General features: G+C 40.8%; 1 long non-coding RNA gene across 1 annotated transcript; it reads right to left on the reverse strand.

Annotated features, from left to right (window-relative positions):
• Positions 1–4,326: 4,326 nt before the first annotated feature.
• LOC134481946 (uncharacterized) lies at positions 4,327–7,327 on the reverse strand. The gene is made up of 2 exons (XR_010057871.1): positions 7,062–7,327; positions 4,327–4,525 (listed from the first exon to the last, which is right to left on the reverse strand). It is a non-coding gene; the product is annotated as an uncharacterized LOC134481946 (long non-coding RNA).
• Positions 7,328–23,410: the final 16,083 nt, after the last annotated feature.

Below are 23,410 nucleotides of genomic sequence, written 5' to 3' on the forward strand. Positions count from 1 at the left end.
TAGCCCGAGAAACTTGCCTTTTACCACTTATGCAATTGCCTCCTCCCTATCCCTCCCTCAATGATTTCCAAAGGAAAATGATGTGGACCACAAGTGTGAGTTGCATATGGAATTTCAAATTTTCCTTTGCTCTGTTCTTCTTCTGGATTATTGAGACAGGAGCTTCTACGTAGTCCAGGCCAAGCTCAAACTTCTGTCTCTGTCCCCCCACTACTGGGATTATAAACATATTTCATCATGCAAAATGAGGGGAGCAAAAATAATTTTAATGGCATGTCATTTTAATACATTGTTTTTTAAAATAATTTTATCCAAGATATTATGTCACCACTTAATATAAAATAATATATTTTCTGTTCTAAGTTTTGTATTAAAGCTTTAAATTTTGACAAATATTCTAAAATTGAAGTATTTTGAGGGATGACCCCATATTTGTATGAGATGCATTTGGCACAGACACAAACTGTAGCTTCCTCTTCATGAATTTTGTCCTCTTTTCACACTTAGAAAACCATCAAAGGTTTGCTTTCCATGCATCCTTCTGATTGTTTTATTTTTGTAATCACTTGAAGTCACTCAAATATTTTTGTTGTATTGCTGCTACCTTTAGGTGGAAAATGTTAGATGCTATCCCTCGATACTATACTATTTGTTTACTATATCCAACAGATCCTTTCGTCTGCACATACTGAAGACAGGTTTTGTTCTGTTTCCACTGTGATGGTGCTGAGTACTGAGAACTGGGCGTAGGCCTGAGGGATTTAAGAAAAGACAGAGACTTGGGTCATTTATGCTAAGAGAATGTCAAAGCTTTACTGAGGTTCACAGTACATATACCCCAAATCCACCGGGTTTTCCAGCACAGTTGAAAAATAAGATTAGGCCCTCAAGAAAAAACAGGAACAAAAAACAGGAACTGACTCAATGATGTTACCGCCCAGGTGTTACCTCCCATCAGCCAAATAGAAAGGCCAGGATGTTCCTTTCTAAAGAACAAAGACTTTCACATGCATCAGTAAGGCTCAGCAGAGGGTAAACAACATGGGGGCCCAGGAGGGACCAACGTTACTGCTCCAATTATTTTCTTGTAGTCATATTTTACACTTATTTACTGGCTCATTTTGATGTCTGATGATCTTTGTACAATCATGTCTAAAAGTAAAGGACTCAGTTACTAGCATAATCAAGAATTGACAGGAAGCAGCTGCCAGCCAGGCAAGGAGCAAGGAAGCTTGGGCTGGGTCTTATGTGAAGGATCCTGTTTCTGGTGAAACCCTGTGGTTTTTGACCAGGCAGAAATGCAAATATCCCTAATTCTGTGGATGCTACAGGTGGAAAGTTCGATGGGAATGGAGTACCACTCACTCAGTTCTTTCAAGTGAGAATTTTCCTCTCACAACTCCTCTCCAGGGAATATTGAGACCCAGAATCTCTCTCTTTGGGGCTGGCTTCAACTGCCTTGGTTTATTAATTTACTTTCTGTTTTGAGAACCTTATTAGAAGCTGTCATCCACTGATGACCTAAGAAAACATGAGTAATTACAATTGTCAACTTGACTGGATCTAGAATACCCTCTGGGAGGATATTTCCAGAGAGAATTAAATACAGTAAAAATATCATCAGAGTCTGGGTGGTTGCAGCTCATGAGCTGAGGCCACAGACTGAGTATAAGGGAAAAGGTGTGAGGGGTGGGAGGCTCCTACAAACAAACAAAACCAAAACCCCAAAATGAATCAAACAGACAAAACATATTGGAGGCCACTTATTTGGGAATTCCAAGGAGTAACCTTGACCCTGACCAAAGCCCACTCTTCTCTTCTTGACAGTATTTACTTAAAAGCTTCCTTCAAATTTGGCTCAAATAGTGGAAATGTTTTTTTCTCAGAATTAACATATATAGTTCCAGAATATGTCCTAGGTATAAGGACGATGAGCATCTAGAGTCTTGACTCGTTTGGGGTCCATGTGTTGTAAAGCAAATTGCTCTCTGAAGGAGATAAAGACCCACGTGCTCTTGACTTTTTCTCTTGCTATGATAAACACTGTGAGCAAATGTAGCTTGTTTGTTGCCTTTCAAAGAAAGAGTTGATTCTGGCTTAGAGAACTAGAGAGTCCATAATGGTGAGGCTTGTCATACCAGCAGCAAGACAGCTGGAGCAGGAAGCTGGGAGATCACATCTTCAACGTCAAGCATCAAGCTGAGAGAGGGAACTGGAGAACTGGAAGTGGGGTGAGGTTATATAATCTCAAAGCCCACCACCCATAATTTACTTCCTCCTGCAAGACTGGACCATTTACACCTTCTCACCAGCTAGTTATCAAGTGTTCAAACACCCAAACCTATGGGAGACATGTCTCATTCAAGCCACCACAATTCCTTATTTGCCTTCTTATTCTTGTAGATTAATAGGGCACACATATGACTAAAATCAGATACATGATAGGAACTAACAATGACATGCAGTAGAGAAAAACTTACCTAACCTGTCAATCAAATAGAGAACCAACTAAGCTACACCTCTGACAATTAGCTCCTCCCCATAAAGGGAGACACCACCACCACCACCACCACCCCTGACGGTGGTGCTTCCAAGGTGTTTCATCTTCACTATGGCTTTGCTTTTCAATGTTGTCACTTTTCCTTCTGTGAGCACTTTCTCATCCTTTGAATAAAGCACCAATAACCTGGACAGTCCAGACAGTAACCCCAGTAGCCTTCACAGCAGAGGAGGGCAGGCACTCTGTGCCTACCAAGACCTGAGAAGTCATTAACAGCTTCCACTGGGTGAGGCTACTTCAGTTTCAAATCCCCTTTCCGTTATTTTAATGTGGGGAGATGGGTACCTGTGTTTGGTGCTCTATCTTGAAGCAACAGTTCCTTTATATTGTTTTGGAGTGCTTTGCTCTTACCAAAAAAGAAAATGACCTTGAATAGCTTGCATACAATTATTACTCAGAGAAAATGATCTAAAATTCAGCACATCCCAATTCTTCTAGAAAATGATGGCAGTACAGAACCATCATTTCATGGCATTCTGCAGTGTTTGGTGTCTGTCATTTACCTCAGCCTCTGGGAAGAGTGTCACATGTGCAACACACTTAGTTCTTTATTTTCATCTCAGGCACATCTGCTAGCCTCTGTGAAGCAAGCAACTGGACCTTGATTTAGTGACAGGTATGTGAGTCAAAATGTATAGAACATATGCTCTCTCTGAGGCAAAAAAGGTATACACTCCACAGCCCCACAAAGAAAAGAAAATGGAAGAGTCATTATCCAGAGGACACACGTTGTGGGTTCAAATGCAATCTTTTAATTGATTTCCCCAAGTCGCCTGTTCTGTATGAGTTAAATTCCAGAAGATTGATTTTCCTAAGGAAATTATACACTCTGCAGCTGAGATTTAATTCCAGCCCTCAAAATCCAAAATCCACTTTCTCGTCATCAGGAGCCCTGTGGCAAGGGCTCAAAGCCCCTTTGGTGTGTAGGAGTGGAATGAATCTAGTTAGGATCAGATCGAACTTGGAGCTCAGCCGGTTCATTAAATGTGTTTTCTTCAGGTCCTGTAATTGGTAGCTCACAAGAATGCTGGAGTCTAGGCAGTTTAAGGAAGTGTGCTTGTCATATCAGTTATCCATATCAAACAGCAAAACGGAAGCCATCACAGTGGTATGTTACAGTGTTGCGTTACAGTGCTGGGTTACAATGTTGTGTTACAGTGCTGCATTACAATACTATGTTACAGTGCTGTGTTACAATTCTCCATTACAGTTCGGTGTTACAGTGCTGGGGCCCAGTGTGTGTGATTCTCTAACCCTATGTTACATCACCTCAGGCCCAAACACAAATAAGTTACTTACCTGCTCCTGTTTCCTTGAGAAAGACCCTCTCCTCACTGTTGGCAACAATCTCTCTTCTAGTTAACTTTTTCTTATCTGTGGTTCTTGCATTAAAGCCTATGTTTGAATTTGTAAGTTTCCACTTAGACAATTTTACTTCTCAAATGTATTCTATACCATATTTTGTATTCTTATCATATTCAAATTTTCAGCTGAGATGCAGTGTGTGTTCAGTGAACCGTGATCACAGTTAATGCTCACAAGGAGTTACATGTCACCTACTCATACCTGGTTCGGTTTCTGCTTCCTTTGCTGTCACCTGGTTTCCATGTGCCCCTGGTTATTTATTTTTGGTTGGGTTTTGAACTACATTATGATGTACAAAGAAATTAGAAGTCTGTCAACTATGTTCCTCCAGCAAAGCCCCCTGCTCTGTTTGGCAGCTACAGGGAAACTGAGTGAATCAAATCAGACCAGTAGTGACTTGATCACTTTCAGCTCTGGTGTTTACTTCTCCTAACTTTTGAAGAAAACCCTTGGGAATTCCAAATAAAGTCTTTAAAACATCTGTTATTTTCCCTAGGATAGGCCCGAAATGTTCGTTTTTTCTTTTTGTCTCCAAGAGTCTGTCAAACACTCTGCTCAGTTTCTCCATGGTCTTCTTCTTTGGAGCAATCATCTTGAGGGCTGAGAAAGATAAGGTTACCTTGACTTTCAAAACTTATACTTGCTTTTGGCATAAGGATATCCCAAGACAGTCTAGTTCAACAGTACTCCAAGAAGAGTTTCCTTCTTGAACTTTAATACAGTTAGCATGCTCCTGGCTTAGTTTTCCTTCCTCTATAAAAGTAAGACCACATTTTAAGTGTTTAAAAGTTCCCAAATATTAAAAAGTTTTTGACAGAGAAAAATCTAAACTAATATTTGTAAGGAGATGCCCATGTCTGCTGGGTGTGGTGATTGGATTTGGAATCTCTTTACTATCTTAGTTTCTTCTCCTGTTGCCAATAAAACACTATTGCAAATGCAACGTAAGAGACACTGCATTTCCTCTGGATAGCAGTTAAGGGTACAGTTTGTTATGATGGGAAGTCATATTGGCAGGAGCATGACATAAATAGTCACATCATAATCACAGACAAAAACATAGAGTGATAACTTGGGAGCTGCTATTAAGTTCTCTTCCTACACAGGCCTGGGTCTCAAGCCAGGGAATTATACCACCCTCGGTGGACAGTCTTCCTAATTAGCACAATCAAGAGAACAACCCCCCACAGGCTTGCCCAGCAACCCTTCTCCCAGGTGATTCTAGAGTCTGTTAAGTTGAAAGCTAACATTATCATCACAATCACCGAAGAGACATACATCTGGCATATGATTTAACTGAGGTGAGAAGGCCCACCCCAAATATGGATGGCACCATCCTGTGGTCTGGAATCTCAGAATGAATAGAAAGTAGAAAGCAAGCTGGGCACCAGCATTCATCTCTCTCTGTTCAGTCTGACTGTACATGCGGGTTGACCACCTGCCTCATGTCCCTGTTGTCATGGCCTCCCTGCCAGGATGAATTCTCCCCTTAAACTATACTCTAGACTCCCATTTTCTCTAGTTATTGCTTCTCAGGAATGTATTCACAGTAATGAGAAAAGTAATTAATGTGCCAGGTAAAACAGGAATCCACTTGCAAGTTTTCTTCATTTGCTTTTATTTTTTCTTAATTTTTTTTTTTTTAGGTTTTTGTTTGTTTCATTTATGAGTGCTTTACTCACATGCATGTCTGTTGACCATGTCTATGACTGGCACCAATGATGGTCAGGAAAGGGCATCACATCCACTAGTACTTGTTGTATCTTACACTTTAAGACTGGCTCATTCCATCTGTTCAGTCTTGGACTTGGGGACCCCTCACTGGGTCACACAATGGTAAAGAAACTAAAAGGGATATAACAACACATGGATGGAGCCAAGCACATGGAGTAGCCTTGCCTTGCAACAACCTTCATGAGAAAGAGCTAATCTGATGCTTGAGATTAATGTTGATGCATGCCAAGAGCTACACCCAATGAGCACATTACTTTGCTTTAAGACACGCCTTCTAAAGGGTCCACTATTTCTCTCTGTCTCTGAATGGGGAATTAAGATTCTGCAACTGAATTCATGGGAACATCATATCTAAATTGTAGCAGTAAGGTGTCCATGTTCATGGATTTTCACAAAATTAACCCATCTAACTAGCTCCAATCAAATTCATTGTTAGTAACAGAAGACTAGTGTGGTCCCTTTTGATCATTCTCCCTAACATTAAACTCACACCTAATTCCTAAAATGATACACTAATTAGATAGGTACATACACAAATGCTGGTATCTGCCCTTTTCCTTCTTTGCTTCAATACGTAAGCCTTGAGGCCACCATCTCATCAGCACTTAGTGTCACCCTGTCCGGCACCCAAGAGCTTCTGCCATGGATTTGCTTCTCCTTGCTTTTGTCACTTCCACATGCCTTTCCTTCATCCACATGCCAGTCATTCATATGCCACTCATTCACATGCCATTCATTTGCTGATTTGATTTTTTATTGAAATAATCCACCCTTTTAAAACACTGCAAACTAAATCCCAACATCGATGAAAGGAGACATTATGTGTTAGTTTCGTTTTTGTAATACATGTTAAATGAGTGCTTTTAATGTTTAAAAAGTGTGTCTATGGGACATTAGTCTAGTTTTTTTCTGTTATTATGACAAGATACTCTGATGACAAGAAGCAACTTGATGAAGAAAGAGTTTATTCAACTCCAAGTCTATGCACTGTCCATGATTGGATGGAAATTAAAGTAGAAAGCCAAAGCAGCTACAACCACAGAGAAAAGCAGAGAGAAAGGAATGGACCATGCTGCCTGCTGACATCACCCAGTTCTTTTCTGTCAAACGTGATTCAGGAAACGGTGCTACCCACACCAGGGTGGGTCTTCCTATATCAATTAACAACCAAGACAACACCCCACAGACATGTACACAAGCAAACCCAACCGAAATAATTTCCTAGCTGAGGCTCTATCGGCAAGTGATTCTGGGTTATAGCAAGTGGGTGTTATCTAAAACTAACCATTATAGTCATTTAGAAAAATCCTATACAATACCATATGGAGGGCCCATTGAGAAACAATTTCTATAAAGAACATTTTAAAAAATCATTTGCTGTGCTTCATGGTTTATCATTTACCTGGCTTAGAAGCTAGAAAATTCATATCCTGTCAGCATTCCCCTGATGTTCCAATCCTCGGGAGTGTCAGCAGATAAAGATTACAAAACACGTTCAGAAATGAGAATGCTAATTTGAGAACAGACAGTGAAACTGTCAACTCCCAGTCTGCCTATGAATTTGAATTGGTGCAGCAGAACACTCTGTCCCTGCACCAAATGCCTCTGAAGCCAGCCAGAAATCCACCACTGCCCTCTGGAGAGTAGGACCAGAATATGGTAGCACCATGGTGACAATAACAGAACACAGTAGCTCCACGGTGATAGTCACAGACCATAGTAGCTCTATGGTGACAGTCACAGAACACAGTAGCTCCATGGTGACAGTCAAGCTGGGCAGACCTAGAAACAAGAATGCCTGCCTCCAAGGTAACTTGGAATCATTCCTTCAGCCTAAATAAAGCCCTAAAAGATATTTCTTTAATATTCTTGATTACAAATTTCAATGTATATTACAGTCAGCAGAGTAAGGCCTCACGATGGGACAGATTCCTATAACATGAGACCAAGGGAATAGAAAATTTGATAGTGTATTTGATGGTACTGAAATGAAAATTATCTGCTTTACCCAGGTGGGCCATATCTAACCAAGTTATGGGGAGAATGAAGACCCTTTCCTGTCTAAAGAGAAACGTGCACAGGATTATCAGATGAATGCCACTGTATTGCTTTGAGGATACAGAAAGGATCACAGTACCCATAGCTACAGGCAGCACCTGCGAACTGCAGAAGCAAACGAATGAATGAATGTAGTCTCTCCTGAAACCCAAACTGGGGACAGATCTATTAGGTCTACCAGTGAGACCTTGTTGGAGTCTTCAGGGTGAAGAAGTGTGAGGTTCATGTTCAGCCACTGTGCTTGTGCCAAACTTTCCTCTGAGAAAAAACAAAGAGTAAAAAGATGCACCAGTGATGTCAAGTGACACTCATGGAATGTTAAGAAGAGGCAGCTGTTCAGCCATGTCTTACCTAATTCTCTCAGAAATTGTGGGAATTTTTAATAATACACATCACATATCTCAAAGGTTATTCACGAAAAAAATTCTAAGTTTATATAAAATACATTATGTAATAATTTTAAATAATCTGTCTCTAAGGTACTAAAATTGCAAAATAGTATTTTTAAGCAAATAAACAACTGACTTTCAAACTACTGACTTCATTCATTGGGTAAGGCCTCCTAAGGGCTGGGTTAAAGATGTTGTTTTGTTTTGGGAAGAAAAGCACTGTAACTTGGAAATGTCTTATGTCCAATCAAAGACTGGGAGCTGGATTCCCCACAGAAGGCAGGCTATCTTAGCATTTCCTCCTGGCTAGGAATGGGAGACATGTTCACCCTAGCTTTCCTACTCTGTCTGCACATGGCTCCAGACCAACCTGGGGAGTTTCCAGGTGTCTGTCTGTGCTGAAGATGAGTGCCCCTTCCAGAAGCTGAGCAGTGGCTGCAGGAATTACTCAGTGGCGCTTTCCAGAACATTTCCGTGAGAGCAGGCAGGTAGACTAGACAGTGGCAGCACTTCAGGAGCTTTGGCTAGGAGCTGAAGATTCTGTGAACTTTTTCTCCCCGTCAAATGTGTTCCCGAATCGAGCATAAGCACTAGAACCATGATAAGCACACATGGACCTGGTTTAGACACTGAGAACTAAGAGGACAGGACACAGGAAGACCTCTTTATCTGTGTGCTCGGTGTCCACAGACACAATGAGGCCATGGATCATGAACAGAGGGGAGAATGCACCAGAGATGAGCGGTAGACTTGCCTATCTGCCATTATTCTCTAACAATTCAAAACCTGTTAAGCATTTACATTCTCATGGCCATTGTTAAATTCGCTCAGAGAGGAGCTAGAGTACAGCCAGGGATGTGAGCTGTGTGCAGAATCCATGCTGTTTTACAGTGTAAGACTTCAGATCCGTGGATTTCTGGTTCTGCCAGGGCTCATCTCCCACAAAGTCTGAGAGATAACTGTAATACGATATAAACTGATGGGTCAAGCATGGCATAGTGGTAAATGCCTCTAATCCTAGCACCGGGGTGACAGAAAGAGAGGTAGGCAGATTTCTGTGAGTCTAGAGCCAGCCTGTTCTACTAACCAAGTTCTAGGCCAGGAAGGTCTTAAAACAATGCAGCAAGTAAACAAACAAAAATGGATGAGAGATTCTGCTCTCCAGTCTCTGAGTGCTACTTACATAAGATCATACAAATGGTAATGTTAATAACAATGACCATGAAAATATTTGTAAACTCAGCCATCTCAACAACCTTGAAAAGTAGGTATTCCTTTTAAGTAAGAATATTGGATGAAGTATGGTTCTTGGTAAGGATAAATGAACTAGGTGGGATTATACAGTCTGTATCTAGAATCTGCACGGCACTGGTAATCACCTCATCATATTGCTCAACATGGAAGCTACATGAGTGAACTAAGTGTGGAGAACTTAAACACCAGGGTTCTGGGTCACTACCACATAGAAAGAGTGAAGGATAGGCAGTGAATTGGTTGAGTCTAAGTGGCAGGCAGCACCGTGAGGACAACAAAAGGAGACATAGTGGTAGTGAATCTGGAAGGAGGGTGAACTGGAGAACCAGTGCAAACCAGCTCAGCAGGCCACAGAAGTCTGGAACACACCCACCTGAGTGCCCAGATAGAAACGTTCATCAAAGACCTCAGCCAGCCCAAGCGTAACCGCAAGAATTATTTGAAAGAACTATCCTAAATATTTTCTTCTAGCATAATTATGTCATTGGCTGGTTGCATCTTTCAACATAGAGAAGAAATGGAATTAAATGCAGAAAGATTTAAGAAAACAAAACTCAATATTATTTCTTAATTTACATATTTGATATATATGAGAATTTACAATGAACAGATTTTGGTGTATTAAAGTAATAACTTTGACTTGTCATTTTAACTAAAAAATTAATATGTAATTTATTGGCTTGCAAATTTTATTTTTTATAAAAATGATAGCTTCTACCTGACTAAATAAATATGTTAACAAATAATATTCTCCCAATCTTCTTATTCTTTACTCCAACCTTGTTTTTCATTCCCAGGAAGAAATATTAAGATTTTATTAATATACTCATAAACCAATAATTATAAATTAAGATCTTACTAAACTATTCTGAGCTATTAGATTACTAGATAACATTTGAGAGTCATAATACATAGAAATTTAAGTTATTGAATTCCTAAGAATATCTTAAATACTTAACTGAGGTACTTAAGAGAACATAGTGTATATTAAATGCATAGATTCAGTTTAAAATATTTAAACATGTTTAATTAAGAGAATTTAAAAAATTTGCCATAATATATGCTTACTATGATATTGCTTTTTCATACACACTCAGGGAGTTTTTATTTCCCAACTTACTAGTAATGAGTTTGAGACGGGATCCTGGTGTTGGCTTTTGCCTCCAGGAATGTTCCATTTGTCATACGATGGCTAAGGCTCGGAATTGAAGCAAGGTACTCTGAAATAGCCAGAAGAAAGTAGCTGAGGTCTGGTATTCAACCTGGCACAGGGCGTGAACAGGAAAGCCATCTGTCTTGTCGCAGGCTAAAACAGCTGTAAAAATTGCAGCTCTGTCATTGTCAGACTAGAGCAGCAGTTCTCAATTTGTGGGTCTCATCAAACAACCCTTTCACAGGAGACGCACGTCAGATATTCTGCATATCAAATATTTACATTGATTCATAACAGTTAAAATTATAGGTATGCAGTAGCAACAAAATAATTTTATTGGCTGGGGGTCACTCCAACATGAGAAAGTATATCAAAGCACTAGGAAGGTTGAGAACCACTGTGCTAGAGGTTGGGGGCTTATTTGTTACTGCAACGTAACAGAGCCTACCCTCACTACAGTAGTCATACAAAGCCCCTTTTGAATGGGATTTTTAATCAACAACATTTAACAATAAATATTTAAAAACCAAACTAAAAGTGCTAACGAAAACTAAGTATTTAAATATTCAGCTTTAATAAACTTAGCGTTTCACCTCTCATTTTCTATTAAAAATTTCAAGCCTATAGAAAAACTAAAAGATATTGGATTGAATACCATATGCTCTTCCCTTCAATCTACAATTAAGCTTTACCATGATTTCTCCCTGCTGGTGAGTTTTCAAAATATTGGAAGGTGCTAGATCTATGGTCTTACCCAACTCTGAATCCTGTGAGCATTAATAACTGACATATCAAGTTTTGCCTATTGGTGCAACAGCAGCATAGATATTAAGTGGGCAATGAATTGATTTCGGTTTGGATTCACAGACCAGAGAGGAAACTCATACATGGACATGTGGCTGAACTACTTTCTAAATCCTTGGGTTTGTACCCAAACAAGTGCCGCTTGCTCCCTTGTCAGAGAAGCTTCGTGTTGCAGTGGGTGGTAGTAGCAGTTATAGAAAAGACTCAACTTGTTGAAAAGCGAAGAATAAGGTGGAGTCTCAGTTTCTAGTGAGTCACCCATACCATCCCTGTAAGGTTGGGGAACATCGAGGGAGAAGAAATAGGAAGAGAGAGAAAGAGGAAAGAAAAGGATGGGAAGTCCATTGTAAGCAGAAGTCTTTTGGACTTGACATGGTTTTAGCCCACGTGAACTCATTGCAGCTGTGGTTACACAAGGCCTGCACACAATTGGATCTGTCAGCCTTTCATCATGGAAGAAGGCTCATGAAGCCACGCCCCCTATTTGAGGGGCTGCAGATTGTTAAGGTTTACTTGGGGGGAAGTGTGTCAGTTTTTTTCAGTGTTGCAGCTACTGAGAAATTGCCCATGTTCCAGTAAATAGCATCTCACCTGTGCTCATGTGGGTAACGCCAATAAAAACCACAGACACACACACACACACACACACACACACACACACACCACACCACACCACACCACATCATACCACACCACACAGAGGCGGAGAATAAAAGTAGAAGGACTTATTAGAAGGAAGAAGGGCTTCAGTGGGAAAAGAAGGGAGATAAAATAGGATTGTGGGAAGGCAAAAATCACTGAAATTCACTACATGCATGTATAAAACCAACAGAATAAAAATGAAAAATGCATCGTGCTTACCTTATCAAATGTCTACTTTTATCCTTAGCTCACTATAAGCACAATATCCTGTCTTCTATAAATTTCAATGTAAACTATAATATCAGTGTTTCACCACAAATACTCACCTATATACACACCACACACACACACACACACACACACAGGCACATACAAACACACTGGCACCACACACATACAGACACAGAGTTATCCCCACACAGGCACCCACACAAACACATAGGCACCACCATCCTACACACAGGAATCCTACTACCTGACAAACACCAATACACAAAGACATTCCCACACATACACAGTCACACACACACACACACACACACACACACACACACACACACACACTGGCAACAGCCATTGTTGTGAACCTGTCCAGCATGCCTTTCGCTTGCCCTTTTAGAGTTTCACAAAAATGAGGTCTTATGCCACCTATTCATTTGTGCAAGATTTCTTTCATTCAGCCAAACGTTTTGGGGATTCATCCATATTTTCACATGTGTTCATGGTTTGTTTCTGTTCATGGCTGTAAAGCATCCCACTGCAAAGCTGAACCATACAGTGGCTTGTTGATGGATGTTTTTAGATGGCTTCTGGTTTAAATCACTGTAAACAAATCTATTACCCAGGGGTCACTGTCTGCACTGGGTGTTTCCAGGTTCTTGGTGTCTTGGTCACAGAACTAAAAAGGCACACAAGACTGCAAAGTGGCAACGAATCTATATTAAAAAGCAAAGCAGGAGAGACCCAACCGCCTGGTCAGGTGGGCATTCCTGAGGCTGCAGAGCAGAAGAGACCACCAACACTGCTCACCCCTGCCCACATCCCTGGCCCAAGAGGAAACTGTATAAGGCCTCTGGGCTCCCGTGGGGGAGGGCCCAGGAGCGGCAGGACACCTGCCTGAGACACCACCGGAACCTGAAAGAAACAGACCGGATAAACAGTTCTCTGCACCCAAATCCCGTGGGAGGGAGAGCTAAACCTTCAGAGAGGCAGACAAGCCTGGGAAACCAGAAGAGACTGCTCCCTGCACACACATCTCGGACGCCAGAGGAAAAAGCCAAAGACCATCTGGAACCCTGGTGCACTGAAGCTCCCGGAAGGGGTGGCACAGGTCTTCCTGGTTGCTGCCGCTGCAGAGAGCCCCTGGGCAGCACCCCACGAGCGAACTTGAGCCTCAGGACCACAGGTAAGACCAAATTTTCTGCTGCAAGAAAGCTGCCTGGTGAACTCAAGACACAGGCCCACAGGAACAGCTGAAGACCTGTAGAGAGGAAAAACTACACGCCCGAAAGCAGAACACTCTGTCCCCATAACTGACTGAAAGAGAGGAAAACAGGTCTACAGCACTCCTGACACACAGGCTTATAGGACAGTCTAGCCACTGTCAGAAATAGCAGAACAAAGTAACACTAGAGATAATCTGATGGCGAGAGGCAAGCGCAGGAACCCAAGCAACAGAAACCAAGACTACAAGCCATCATCGGAGCCCAATTCTCCCACCAAAACAAACATGGAATATCCAAACACACCAGAAAAGCAAGATCTAGTTTCAAAATCATATTTGATCATGATGCTGGAGGACTTCAAGAAAGACATGAACACACTTAGGGAAACACAGGAAAACATTAATAAACAAGTAGAAGCCTACAGAGAGGAATCACAAAAATCCCTGAAAGAATTCCAGGAAAACACAATCAAACAGTTGAAGGAATTAAAAATGGAAATAGAAGCAATCAAGAAAGAACACATGGAAACAACCCTGGATATAGAAAACCAAAAGAAGAGACAAGGAGCTGTAGATACAAGCTTCACCAACAGAATACAAGAGATGGAAGAGAGAATCTCAGGAGCAGAAGATTCCATAGAAATCATTGACTCAACTGTCAAAGATAATGTAAAGCGGAAAAAGCTACTGGTCCAAAACATACAGGAAATCCAGGACTCAATGAGAAGATCAAACCTAAGGATAATAGGTATAGAAGAGAGTGAAGACTCCCAGCTCAAAGGACCAGTAAATATCTTCAACAAAATCATAGAAGAAAACTTCCCTAACCTAAAAAAAGAGATACCCATAGACATACAAGAAGCCTACAGAACTCCAAATAGATTGGACCAGAAAAGAAACACCTCCCATCATATAATTGTCAAAACACCAAACGCACAAAATAAAGAAAGAATATTAAAAGCAGTAAGGGAAAAAGGTCAAGTAACATATAAAGGGAGACCTATCAGAATCACACCAGACTTCTCGCCAGAAACTATGAAGGCCAAAAGATCCTGGACTGATGTCATACAGACCCTAAGAGAACACAAATGCCAGCCCAGGTTACTGTATCCAGCAAAACTCTAAATTAACATTGATGGAGAAACCAAGATATTCCATGACAAAACCAAATTTACACAATATCTTTCTACAAATCCAGCACTACAAAGGATAATAAATGGTAAAGCCCAACATAAGGAGGCAAGCTATACCCTAGAAGAAGCAAGAAACTAATCGTCTTGGCAACAGAACAAAGAGAATGAAAGCACACAAACATATCCTCACATCCAAATATGAATATAAAGGGAAACAATAATCACTATTCCTTAATATCTCTCAATATCAATGGCCTCAACTCCCCAATAAAAAGACATAGATTAACAAACTGGATACGCAACGAGGACCCTGCATTCTGCTGCCTACAGGAAACACACCTCAGAGACAAAGACAGACACTACCTCAGAGTGAAAGGCTGGAAAACAACTTTCCAAGCAAAGGGTCAGAAGAAGCGAGCTGGAGTAGCCATTCTAATATCAAATAAAATCAATTTCCAACTAAAAGTCATCAAAAAAGATAAGGAAGGACACTTCATATTCATCAAAGGAAAAATCCACCAAGATGAACTCTCAATCCTAAATATCTATGCCCCAAATACAAGGGCACCTACATACGTAAAAGAAACCTTACTAAAGCTCAAAACACACATTGCACCTCACACAATAATAGTGGGAGATTTCAACACCCCCCTCTCATCAATGGACAGATCATGGAAACAGAAATTAAACAGTGATGTCGACAGACTAAGAGAAGTCATGAGCCAAATGGACTTAACGGATATTTATAGAACATTCTATCCTAAAGCAAAAGGATATACCTTCTTCTCAGCTCCTCATGGTACTTTCTCCAAAATTGACCATATAATTGGTCAAAAAACGGGCCTCAACAGGTACAGAAAGATAGAAATAATCACATGCGTGCTATCGGACCACCACGGCCTAAAACTGGTCTTCAATAACAATAAGGGAAGAATGCCCACATATACGTGGAAATTGAACAATGCTCTACTCAATGATAACCTGGTCAAGGAAGAAATAAAGAAAGAAATTAAAAACTTTTTAGAATTTAATGAAAATGAAGATACAACACACTCAAACTTATGGGACACAATGAAAGCTGTGCTAAGAGGAAAACTCATAGCGCTGAGTGCCTGCAGAAAGAAACAGGAAAGAGCATATGTCGGCAGCTTGACAGCACACCTAAAAGCTCTAGAACAAAAAGAAGCAAATACACCCAGGAGGAGTAGAAGGCAGGAAATAATCAAACTCAGAACTGAAATCAACCAAGTAGAAACAAAAAGGACCATAGAAAGAATCAACAGAACCAAAAGTTGGTTCTTTGAGAAAATCAACAAGATAGATAAACCCTTAGCCAGACTAACGAGAGGACACAGAGAGTGCGTCCAAATTAACAAAATCAGAAATGAAAAGGGAGACATAACTACAGATTCAGAGGAAATTCAAAAAATCATCAGATCTTACTATAAAAACCTATATTCAACAAAATTTGAAAATCTTCAGGAAATGGACAATTTCCTAGACAGATACCAGGTATCGAAGTTAAATCAGGAACAGATAAACCAGTTAAACAACCCCATAACTCCTAAGGAAATAGAAGCAGTCATTAAAGGTCTCCCAACCAAAAAGAGCCCAGGTCCAGACGGGTTTAGTGCAGAATTCTATCAAACCTTCATAGAAGACCTCATACCAATATTATCCAAACTATTCCACAAAATTGAAACAGATGGAGCCCTACCGAATTCCTTCTACGAAGCCACAATTACTCTTATACCTAAACCACACAAAGACACAACAAAGAAAGAGAACTTCAGACCAATTTCCCTTATGAATATCGACGCAAAAATACTCAATAAAATTCTGGCAAACCGAATTCAAGAGCACATCAAAACAATCATCCACCATGATCAAGTAGGCTTCATCCCAGGCATGCAGGGATGGTTTAATATACGGAAAACCATCAACGTGATCCATTATATAAACAAACTGAAAGAACAGAACCACATGATCATTTCATTAGATGCTGAGAAAGCATTTGACAAAATTCAACACCCCTTCATGATAAAAGTCCTGGAAAGAATAGGAATTCAAGGCCCATACCTAAACATAGTAAAAGCCATATACAGCAAACCAGTTGCTAACATTAAACTAAATGGAGAGAAACTTGAAGCAATCCCACTAAAATCAGGGACTAGACAAGGCTGCCCACTCTCTCCCTACTTATTCAATATAGTTCTTGAAGTTCTAGCCAGAGCAATCAGACAACAAAAGGAGATCAAAGGGATACAGATCGGAAAAGAAGAGGTCAAAATATCACTATTTGCAGATGACATGATAGTATATTTAAGTGATCCCAAAAGTTCCACCAGAGAACTACTAAAGCTGATAAACAACTTCAGCAAAGTGGCTGGGTATAAAATTAACTCAAATAAATCAGTTGCCTTCCTCTATACAAAAGAGAAACAAGCCAAGAAAGAAATTAGGGAAACGACACCCTTCATAATAGACCCAAATAATATAAAGTACCTCGGTGTGACTTTAACCAAGCAAGTAAAAGATCTGTACAATAAGAACTTCAAGACACTGAGGAAAGAAATTGAAGAAGACCTCAGAAGATGGAAAGATCTCCCATGCTCATGGATTGGCAGGATTAATATAGTAAAAATGGCCATTTTACCAAAAGCAATCTACAGATTCAATGCAATCCCCATCAAAATACCAATCCAATTCTTCAAAGAGTTAGACAGAACAATTTGCAAATTCATCTGGAATAACAAAAAACCCAGGATAGCTAAAGCTATCCTCAACAATAAAAGGACTTCAGGGGGAATCACTATCCCTGAACTCAAGCAGTATTACAGAGCAATAGTGATAAAAACTGCATGGTATTGGTACAGAGACAGACAGATAGACCAATGGAATAGAATTGAAGACCCAGAAATGAACCCACACACCTATGGTCACTTGATTTTTGACAAAGGAGCCAAAACCATCCAATGGAAAAAAGATAGCATTTTCAGCAAATGGTGCTGGTTCAACTGGAGGTCAACATGTAGAAGAATGCAGATCGATCCATGCTTATCACCCTGTACAAAGCTTAAGTCCAAGTGGATCAAGGACCTCCACATCAAACCAGACACACTCAAACTAATAGAAGAAAAACTAGGGAAGCATCTGGAACACATGGGCACTGGAAAAAATTTCCTGAACAAAACACCAATGGCTTATGCTCTAAGATCAAGAATCGACAAATGGGATCTCATAAAACTGCAAAGCTTCTGTAAGGCAAAGGACACTGTGGTTAGGACAAAACGGCAACCAACAGATTGGGAAAAGATCTTTACCAATCCTACAACAGATAGAGGCCTTATATCCAAAATATACAAAGAACTCAAGAAGTTAGACCGCAGGGAAACAAATAACCCTATTAAAAAATGGGGTTCAGAGCTAAACAAAGAATTCACAGCTGAGGAATGCCGAATGGCTGAGAAACACCTAAAGAAATGTTCAACATCTTTAGTCATAAGGGAAATGCAAATCAAAACAACCCTGAGATTTCACCTCACACCAGTGCGATTGGCTAAGATCAAAAACTCAGGTGACAGCAGATGCTGGCGAGGATGTGGAGAAAGAGGAACACTCCTCCATTGTTGGTGGGATTGCAGACTGGTAAAACCATTCTGGAAATCAGTCTGGAGGTTCCTCAGAAAATTGGACATTGAACTGCCTGAGGATCCAGCTATACCTCTCTTGGGCATATACCCAAAAGATGCCTCAACATATAAAAGAGACACGTGCTCCACTATGTTCATCGCAGCCTTATTTATAATAGCCAGAAAATGGAAAGAACAGATGCCCTTCAACAGAGGAATGGATACAGAAAATGTGGTACATCTACACAATGGAATACTACTCAGCTATCAAAAACAACGAGTTTATGAAATTCGTAGGCAAATGGTTGGAACTGGAAAATATCATCCTGAGTGAGCTAACCCAATCACAGAAAGACATACATGGTATGCACTCATTGATAAGCGGCTATTAGCCCAAATGCTTGAATTACCCTAGATGCCTAGAACAAACGAAACTCAAGACGGATGATCAAAATGTGAATGCTTCACTCCTTCTTTAAATGAGGAAAAAGAATACCCTTGGCAGGGAAGGGAGAGGCAAAGATTAAAACAGAGACTGAAGGAACACCCATTCAGAGCCTGCCCCACATGTGGCCCATACATATACAGCCACCCAATTAGACAAGATGGATGAAGCAAAGAAGTGCAGACTGACAGGAGCCGGATGTAGATCGCTCCTGAGAGACACAGCCAGAATACAGCAAATACAGAGGCGAATGCCAGCAGCAAACCACTGAACTGAGAATAGGTCCCCTATTGAAGGAATCAGAGAAAGAACTGGAAGAGCTTGAAGGGGCTCGAGACCCCAAAAGTACAACAATGCCAAGCAACCAGAGCTTCCAGGGACTAAGCCACTACCTAAAGACTATACATGGACTGACCCTGGACTCTGACCCCGTAGGTAGCAATGAATATCCTAGTAAGAGCACCAGTGGAAGGGGAAGCCCTGGGTCCTGCTAAGACTGAACCCCCAGTGAACTAGTCTATGGGGGGAGGGCGGCAATGGGGGGAGGGTTGGGAGGGGAACACCCATAAGGAAGGGGAGGGGGGAGGGGGATGTTTGCCCGGATACCGGGAAAGGGAATAACACTCGAAATGTATATAAGAAATACTCAAGTTAATAAAAAAAAAAAAAAAAAAAGCGAAGCAACAGTGTAGGTCAGATGCACTACAGTGATCAGTAGGCTCTTGGACACGCCGTCCTCAACAGCATTGGTATACCTAAGGGCCTCTCTTTACTGGCTCAAAGAGAAGGAGGTCGGAAGGGGTATATATGTGGGGAGTTCACTGTTTTGATGGACAACCTTGGATTATGTAAATTTTAGTCGCAGTGCATTTCTGTTCTTATGATGTACCTGGTTTTAATTTATATATACTTAATTCTGCAGAAGCATAGGGTGGTAAATAAAGGGCTTTGTCCAAAGAGATCATTTGCTTTTTGTTATTTTTATTTATTGCAATGCACCTAAAAACAAGGTAGGGCAACTCAGACCCCTTCCTCCTGTTCCTGGGCTTTGTTTCAACAGAAACAGGGCCATTGCCATAGGATTGTCATAGAAATGAAGTTCCCTCTTCCCTTGGAAGTGGGGTGGAATGTCTGCCTACCCTAAATCTAATACGAATATTGCCTTGGAAGTATTCTGTGAGTTATAATTGCATTAATCTGGAAAATACATAGGCGTGGGATTGCTAGGTTAGGAGGTGCATGCTTACTTCTATAATAAACATCAGACCTTCTCTAATAAAAGTTGTACCACTTTACAGCCTCACCAGTGAAAATCATGAGGCTATGATCCACCCGAGTACTCATCCACTTTTATGAATCTTTCCATTTTAGCCTGAGAAGTGCAGTACAATCTCATTATACTTTTGATTTTCTTTTCTTTTTCTGGTGGCTAATAATAGTGTTTCCATTTGAGAAACTTGCTACTGTTCAAATATTTTGCCCCTTTTTCTAAACTGGGGAGATAATTATTTTGGTATTAACTTAGAGGAATTCACTTTATATCAAGTATTTTCTCTCAAATTATACTCTATCTCCTCATTTCCTTTATGGGGTCAATTTAGACATCAGAAATTTTAATTCACCATTTCTCGTTTTATGGTTATCTCATTCTCTAAGAAGAAACCATGAAGATGGCCGAGTGCTTTCTACTGAAGAGCTTTGTGGGGTGCTAGAATGATGGATGTGTGCTTACCTCTAATTGACTCTGCTTAGGGTAGTAATGAGATGGTGGTCACCTTTCACAGGCAGATTGTGTTCCTTTGGCTTGACCCACACAACAGTGACCATAACCTACTTCTGCAGCTAAGGCTAAAACCTCAGCAAAGGAGCAAAATGACACCTCTGGGGCTGCACGTGGTGTGTCTGCATCCATTCACTCATTCGCAAGAGTTCTACCCAAATTATACTTGAGCCCAAGGAGACCCTTACTGAGGAAAACCAGAAAACTCATTCCATCCTGAAAAGTCCTCCACACCACATTTTAGTGCCTGGAATCCCATCTGCTACACGAATTGTGATTCATTCCCTATCCTCTTTATGAAAGATGGGATTGGATTTTTAAAGCTTAGACAATAAGCCAGTTTGTTACTAAAAAGAGATAAAATCCTACAGGTACACCTCTCGTTCCCTCGAGGTGGGGGAGGAATGATGCAGGGCCTGACTCAGGGCTGGTGGTGACAACAGATTTCTTCAGAGGTTAGATCCACACTTGGAAGACAGGCTTTGTCTTCCAATGCTGAACTGGGCTATTAACTATCTCCTGGCAGTTAGAGAAGAGAAAACTCTGCATGTATTCAGTTCCAACACAAACTGGCTTTCTGGTGAACACATCTCAGAAAGACTGTCCTCAGTGAGCACCCAACATTGTTCTTGTAATCATTGCCTCTGCCTATTGTTCAATCTGCACTAAGGACATCAGTGGATGCTAAAAAAACATTACAGTATTTACAAATTAAAATTATGTAATACAGTGTTCTTCAGTGTTTTCCATAGATGCTTGTGTCTTTGAAGGAAAAAAACCTAAGTACTCACATGATTTAAAGAATATTAACTAAATTAGAAAAGCAAGTTTTGTTTACTACAGTATGCCCAATAACCTGGGCAAACCTCTAGAGGTAGGCCATGCATTTTCTTAGTTTTATTATGTACTTGATGCATTTGATCATGTGTATCTTTTATTTTGAAGACAAAACAGTATATGGAAACATTGGTCATCATCCCTTTAGGTTGTGACTTCCAGCTTGCAGAAGGAAGCATGACCTCAGGAGCACTGTGCTATGTTCACCCGTGTGTGTCAAAATGTAACAAGATGGCTCTTGTGGATGTTTAGGTTGATATCAGAAGCTCGTTTTAAAATGTTTTTGGCAACAACTCCCTTTTTATCACCTCACAGCTCCCTTGTAACAAGCCTCTAGCTACTCACTGGATCAATATTTCAAACAGGAGCTATTTCATTATGGTAGCTATCTAACAGAACAATGCAAAAGCTACCTGGAGATTCAAGAGGAAGTAATGTACAAAATGAATTGGCCATACATCTAAATAAGCAGGAAAATCCATTTTAACTCTTTAACCCTGCAACCATTTCTGGCATTGCGTAGTTGGAAAATTCTGCCAGGAGGAAAGACAACATCAGAAACGTGGTTCACATAAGATTGAGCTGGACAGAATCTAGCAGGTCACCAAAGATCTTCAGACTTGAATGGGAGTCAGAGAGCAGCATGTGAAGATTACAATGTATCCTGAAAATATAGAGAGTTGAGATTATGGCTGAAATATTGAATAATGATTATAACTACCCCAGGATCTGTTAAAAATGCAGAAACAAATATCATTCACAGTGAGCCTGACTTAGGTCTGGAGTGCAGGCTTTGAATCTGTGTCTTTATAAGTAAATGCCTTATGAAACAGGGATACAGTCTTCATGCTCCTCAACATCATAACAAGAGAAACCAGAGTCACCAAGGCTCACTAAGGAGCTGAATCCCACAGCCCTGACTCTCAAGTTAGCATGAGAGCCAAATCTTCTGGGTTCAGACTCCATCTTCGAGAACTTGACCTAAGGTTGAATTCAAGTTAACTAACAGACCAATACCTAGCTCCAGTTCCCAGGTTACCCCTGACAAGACCTGTGTCCAATACCAGTTTCCAGGTTATTCCCCAACAAATCTACACCTCCAGGTAACAAGCCTTAATTTAACTCCAGGTTGCATCACCCTTAACTTCCTAACCACCATCAATCAGGAGGAAAGCAGAAGTTAAGTTTATGGTTTGGGTCCGGCACCAGCCAATTATGTTAAAGGGCATAATGTCCCCCTAATCAGATCTGTACCAGACTAAATACCCCACGTTCATGCCTCTATAAATGCTTGCCTAAAACTAGGCTCAGCACCCCCACTCCGTTCTCCTGAATCAGAAATGGTGGTGTGACCCAAGCTTGAGTTTAAATAAAGAGACCCTAATGAGATTGCATTGGAATCAGCTCCTTGCTGGTCTTTTGGCGGTTGACAAACTTTTTGTGGCACAACAAGCATAGTCTTCCCATCACCGATCCTGGACGTGGGGCAGTTAATAAACACAGGAGGCATTTGAGCTTTCCTTACATCAGAGCTGGCTGCTTACGTAAGTTAGGATGATCTGAACTGCATAAGATCTTGAAGTGGGGTTTGTGTGGAGAAGGGCATGATGGCCGGCCCGGTCATTCCAGGCAATGAGTCACTCCATGCAGGGTTACTCAGCTTGATAGGAGCAGCTTATGTACATAGGTGTTAGTATATTCAAGTAGAGCAAACACTTAATATCACATTATTAAGAACTTGTTTGCCTGGGGATCTTGTTTTAAGTTATAAGAAAATGAATTAAACATCTAGCTTGTTATAAATGTACTACTGGAGCCAATTGAAGCTCAAACTGTTAGGCATGCCTTTGGGGAGGTTTTCTTAGATTATTTGATACAGGAAGATGTGTATCCCCTTAATCTTGGCCACACCTTCTAGTAGCTGCCCACATAAAAGGATGCAGAAGGAAACTTGGCGATTCGCCTGCTTGCCATCACTCTCTCTGGAAAGCTCAGCCACCCTGTTGCTGAGGCATCCTCTCACCTGTGTTAGAAACATTGTGCTTTAGTATAGACTGAAGACCATCATCTCTCTAGGAAGCATCCAGGACTCCAGCACTAGGACAACTAAGACACCCAGCCTCATCTCATAACTGAACAACTGAACTACCTGACTCTCAGCCTTCCCATTGATGGACTCC

This window comes from Rattus norvegicus, chromosome 15, assembly GCF_036323735.1.
Source record: "Rattus norvegicus strain BN/NHsdMcwi chromosome 15, GRCr8, whole genome shotgun sequence".
Classification (NCBI taxonomy): Eukaryota; Metazoa; Chordata; class Mammalia; order Rodentia; family Muridae; genus Rattus; species Rattus norvegicus.